Below are 6,006 nucleotides of genomic sequence, written 5' to 3'. Positions count from 1 at the left end.
TAGAAAAGCACCTGGGTTCCGCCCACAGTACCACCAAAACCAAAGAATAAAAAATAAGGATGGGGTATAGCTCAGAGGTAGAATACCCCTGGGTTTAATCCCAGTACCACAAAAAAATAAAAATTACAGATTGAGCCAGGCATGCTGGCACACGCTTATAATCCCTGTACTTGGTAGGCTGAGACAGTAGAATAATAAGTTCAAAGGCAACCTTGGCAACTTTACAAGGCTCCCAGCAACCTAGTGAGACCTGTTTTCTATTTATTTTTTTAATTAATTAATTAATTTATTTATTTATTTATTTATTTATTGGTACTGGGGTTCCTGGAAGCCCTTCTACCTCTGGGCTACACTCCCAGACCTATTTTTACATTTTTATTTGGAAACAGGGTCTCCTAAACCAGTGTGCGTGCGGCTGGCTTCAAACCTGCCCGATCCTCCTGTCTCTGCCTCCCAAGCGCGGGGATTACAAGCATGGACCACCACGCCTGGCTGTGAGACCTGTTTTCAAATAAGAAATAAAACGGACCTAGGGGGAGTATATTGGAGATAGAATGCCTCTGTCTCCAATCCCCAAAACAAAACAAAACAAAAAATCACACATTGACTCAAACCCTAATTGTTAGTAACCTTTGTTTCTTTTAGTAAAGATCCAAAACAGTTATCCCATGCTCTTGCTTTTCTATCTTGAAAACACATTTTGAAGCATTTTTAACTTGAAGCACATTTAATAGATTTAAATGTTACTTGCAGAGTATCCCTGAAAATCAAGACATCAGATAGGTATCATTAGTGTCTTTAACCATTTTTTTCTGCCACAAAAAACTCTAAAAATAATGAATACTGTATTTGAAAATATTCGACAAAGACAAATATAGTCCTGAGTGGCCATTTATCTAGGAGAAATGTGTTTGTTAATAATTTTAAGGACATTTCCAAATCTTAAATTTACTAAGTTGTCAGATTTATGTCATGTGAATTAAAGTGAACCCCAAAATCTATTTTTTTCACAGATAGGAAATGAATAATATGAAAACAGCAAGAAATACACTAACAAGCAAAAATATATGGGGAAGGAGGTACATGTAGTTTTGACTTAACTGAAGAAACCAAGAGACTGGTTTTTATAGGAAAATGTGCGTTCTGGAAAGTCAGATGTGACAATTTTAGAGTAGGAATCTATATTGACTCGAATCTCCCCTAATTCCTGAATAAAAATGATATCTTGCAATATTTATACTTCGTGGCTCAGACACCACCTCACCTGGCTCTATTCCTTACACAATCTAGCCTTTACTTAAATTCATCTGAAAAACTTGTGGATATAGCTTGAGAAGAAATTAACCATACATAATATTCCCCTTTCTGTAGCTACTTTAGACCTGGGTTTTTTACTACAAAATTCCTGAAGAAAATTTAAATATAAGTCTGACTTTGTTGAATCAAGTACCCAAGTTAATATTTAGAAAACACCCACTGTTTGGATTAATAGCATTGTTGGTGGTACTTGTAATAGAGGGATCACCGAACAAAGTCTGTGTCTCAAAACCAGTGTTAAATCAATCTCAGGGTTGAGAGAAAAAAAGGGGAGTCTAAAATCACGAGGTCAGACATATTTAGGATCCTTGTCCTTCTGGATCCACGCTTCCTTCAGGATCTCATTATAAATGTTCTCTGCCATCTGCCATACTTGCATGATACTGTCTTCTGATACAGAACAAATCACCCATGGTTCATTGGGATTCTAGGAGAAATCGGATATTTTGGCAGTATGACCACCATGAATAAACAACAATTCTGGTGGGCCATCTTCTGCATCTTCCGGGGACTGTTCCTCTCCGATTTTACTTAAATCCCAGACATTGAGTCTACGATCAGTACCTCTGGAAGCCAAAGTAGTCTCACTGTGAGGCAACCACTGAACCTGGAATATTTCATCCTTATGTGATTCAAAGGAATGCAACTTAAGCTTCAGATTTCTCAGATCCCATAAGGCAACAGTCTTGTCAGCTGATCCTGTAGCAAGAATGAATTCACTATGAGGATTGAAAGAGAGGCAGTTCACTTCCGCAGTGTGAGCATCAACTGAATGGCTTGGCTTGGAAGTCTTGTTCGAACGAGTTTCTGATCATCAGCAACTGATCCAAACAGAGACTCATGGAGCAGATGCCAGGAAACATCTTCTACTACTGCTGTATGTCCTGTAAAGATGGTCTTTGCATCGACTACTTTTCCTTCCTTTGGAACGGCACTGATATCCCATAGGCAGATGGTATGGTCATCTGAAGCACTAAGTAAGTGCCCACTGAGATTTGGGCTCCAAGAAAGCCCATAGCCTTCCTTCTGATGGCCACGGAGATGCAAGTCTGGGTTGCACTCTCCAGAAGGGTCTGGTTTGTTTGTTTGTTTATATTTTATTTATTTATTTTTGTGGTAGTGGGGGTGAACCCAGAGGCTTTCTACCTCCAGGCTATACTCCCAGACCTATTTTTTTATATTTTTTATTTGGAAACAGGGTCTCACTAAGTTGCTGAGAGCCTCACTAAGTAACTGAGGCTGGCTTCGAACCTGTGCGATCCTCCTGTCTCAGCCTCCCAAGCGCAGGGATTACAGGCGTGTGCCACCACGCCCGGCTAAGGGTCTGGTTTAGAAGGATGTTTTGTATAGTCAAAAACAAGCACGTCACTCGATCACTCGATGGAGTCTTTGTCGCAACGATGCAAGGGTTCTGGGGCTTATAGCGGCCCGGTTTACTTCTTCATGGTTGATCTTGATTTCTATTTCAATTTTCCCACTAACCAAGCCAAAGCCTCCAAATTCTCCTTTCTCACTGTCGTAGTGTGATGTATCGAACTGAGCATCACCATTAGAGAGCTGTACACTGGCCATCACAAGGTGGTGTTGTTCATCCAACGTATGTGTCCCCAGGACAAGTCAATGAATGCTGAAATATTTCCCTTCTGGTCTGGTTATATCTGGGAGCCACTGTGCAGTTAGGCTGGGCCATTCCAGAGCATGGGTCATCACCAAATCATATAGGAAAGGGGTGTTCTTTTTCCATATTTTCTACTCCTTGTTGATCACACGTTCTTCCACTGCGTCGTCATGGCGGCCATGGCGGCAGGCTAGTCTGGGATCCCAGGCCCAAAATCTATTTTTTGTGGTATTGGGGATGGAACCCAGGGACATTCTACCTCTGAGCTATACCCCCGGCCCTATTTTTTTATTCTTTATTTTTGAAACAGGGTCCTGAGTTGCAAAGGGCCTCACTAAGTAGCTGAGGTTGCATGCAAACCGTGATCCTACTGTCTCAGCCTCCCAAATACTGGGATCACAAGTGTGCGCCACTATACCTGGCTCCCAAAATCTTCTAATCGGAACAAAAATATATGTGTACAAACCCGGGTGATTTTAGAAAAACCAGGAGCTCACAAAAATGAAATGGCCCATAGTTATACCTCAGGACTAGGGTTGATATTGCCTATAGCATTTTCCATGTGAGACCACTGTTTTCTTTCTTTCCTTCTTTCTCTTTCTTTCTTTCTTTCTTTCTTTTGCTCTGTAGTAAGCCAAGAATCTCAGGTGGCCAATACTGAGTGTTGTTGGTACAACTTAATCACCTTATCCTTTAGCCCACATTATGCCAATCTGGTAACTATTTTATATAAATTAGAGAGTATAATACATTCCAACTCTAATCTAATTTTAGAATACTGAAAGGTAGTCAATCTAGCTTTAGCTTCTTGTTTTTCAGCCCATTCAAAGATTAAGTATGTAGGGAGAGCGTCCTTAAGACGTAAAAACAACAAAACAAAACAAAACAAAAAAACCTGGGCATGGTAGCACACGCTTGTAATCCCAGTATTCTAGAGGCTGAGGCAGGAGGATTGTGGTTCGGAGACAGCCTCAGCTACTTAGTAGGGCCCTCCACAACTTAGTGAGACCCTGTCTCAAAATAAAAAATAGGGCAAGAGGTGTAACTCAGAGGTCAAATGCCCCCCGGTTCTATCCCCAGACCTGCAAAAAAAAAAAAAAAAAAAAAAAGCTGGGGAGAGCTAGGCAGGGTGACACATGCTTGTAATCCCATTACTTGGGAGGCTGAGACAGGAGGGTCACAGGTTCAGGGCAAGCCTCAGCTACTTAGTGAGGCCTTCCACAGCTTAGTGAGACCATGTTTCAAAAATAAAGAATAATAAATAGGGCCAGAGGTATAGCTCAGAAGTAGAATGCCCCGGAGTTCAATCCCCAGTACTTAAAAAAAAAAAATGACTAGGGAGCCCCCATACTGGAACGCTTGGAGAGGGTGTGCTAGTATTGGAAAATTGATCCAGTATTGATTTTCAATAAAAATATAAAAGGTACTCAAGAGTCTGGGTGCTGCAGAGGTACTCAAGCAGGAGAGGCAGCAGATTTACCTCTACACTTCAGAGCTTCCCCTATCCTTTGTCCTAATGTTAACCCATTATAAGAATGTAGAGAAGATTAATGCCTTCAGCCTTAGAAATACATAGAGGCAATTAAAGGCTTTAGCCCTACAAATATATAAATATAATTAAAAGCCCATAGAGCACAGTGACTCTGCCTGGTGCATGAAGTTACCTGGTCACCATGGTGCTGACTGGGGCCCTTCCCCTACATTGCCAAAGCCTTTCTCCACCAGGTCTCAGCTAGTGAGGGACATTCCAGGTTGCTCCCAGAATCCGCAGGCTACCACAAAAAGGCATACCCCCGAGTGGGAAACCTGTGGCACTCACCCAAACGGCAGGGATCCCAGATGAGCTTCCAGTTGTTAGATTCTAGGGAAGCCACAAATAAAAACTCATGAAATCAAAAGTAACTTGGCAAGGCAATTTACTTCTGCAGAAGGGTGTGTAACCAACAAAAAGTCTGACAAACAAGCACAGTGAGTGGGCAGTCCACTGAGTTTTTATCCCTAACCTGCCCCTGCCCCTTGCCTTGATTGATGAGGCTAGGGCTCACAACTCTTCGCAAATGTCTATTTCTATGGTAGGTGGGAGTTTTGAAACAAAGTTTAAGATTCTAGAAGCTTCTGGTCAACCAAAGGTTATATGAGCTAAGATGGCTGACATTCTGGAAAATTCCTAGTCAACTAAAGGTTATATGAGCTGAAGGTTATATGATATAAAATAACTGGCACTTGGGAAAAGTTGGGGAGTGGAACATACAGAAATATCTACAGTTACAAAATGAATGCCTAGCCTGCAATCACAAAATGGAAAATATGCTCTTCAATGGAAAAGCATCTGAACTTTGCTACTTCGATAGAAAAGATTATTTTTATTTCTTATATTGTGAGGTTGACAGGAGGATTGCAAGTTCGAAGCCAGCCTCAGCAATTTAGCACTACCCTGTTTCAAAATAAAAAAATAAAATTGGCCTGGGAGGTGGGTATACCTCATAGGTAGAGTGCCCCTGGGCTCAACTCCCAGTACCTTAAATAAATAAATAAATAAATAAATAAATAAATAAATATAAAAAGAGGAGAGAAAGAGAAAGAGATGAAGATATAGAGATAGAGATGGGGGAGGAGGCCCTCTCTAGCCTCAAGATACATCTACCTATAAGTGGCTCTAAAATGTAGTTAGAAGCATCTGAACTAAGCCAGAGCAAACAGGCAGGTCTGAGGATGAAGGAAGAGTAACGAAGGGGAGGAGCGAGGAGGAGAGGTGGTTTGGGGGATATAAACAGTATGCAAATAACATAACCGTGTGCAGGATAACCAACCACCCAGGGGTATCTACCGCTTGCAATGCAAATAAAACTCAGCCGTTCTGAAGATGCCGGAATAGGACGTTGTTTTGTTCCGCAGTCGCTCACAAAACGGGCAGGGGGGTGGGGGTGGGGGTTTACATTTTGTATTTAATCACGGACCTCTAACTCCCATCTCTGGAAGCCCTGGCTGTGCGGCTTGGAAGAAAAATGAAATTATTTTAAAAAAACAAAAAAAGTTTGCGAGCGGGGGAAAATCCAATCTAAAGCAAAAAG

The 6,006-nt window shown here is 41.5% G+C and overlaps 1 pseudogene across 1 annotated transcript; it reads right to left on the bottom strand.

Moving 5' to 3' along the window:
- Positions 1 to 1,616: 1,616 nt before the first annotated feature.
- LOC308270503 (histone-binding protein RBBP4-like) lies at positions 1,617 to 3,099 on the bottom strand (annotated as a pseudogene). The gene is made up of 2 exons: positions 2,642 to 3,099; positions 1,617 to 2,390 (listed from the first exon to the last, which is right to left on the bottom strand). The product of its transcript is annotated as a histone-binding protein RBBP4-like (transcript).
- Between the last annotated feature and the right edge of the window lie 2,907 nt (positions 3,100 to 6,006).

Source organism: Muscardinus avellanarius (assembly GCF_963383645.1).
Source record: "Muscardinus avellanarius genome assembly, chromosome: 11".
NCBI lineage: Eukaryota > Metazoa > Chordata > Mammalia > Rodentia > Gliridae > Muscardinus > Muscardinus avellanarius.
The sequence above is the reverse complement of the archived record's forward strand: the minus strand, read 5'-3'. Positions and strand labels throughout refer to the sequence as shown.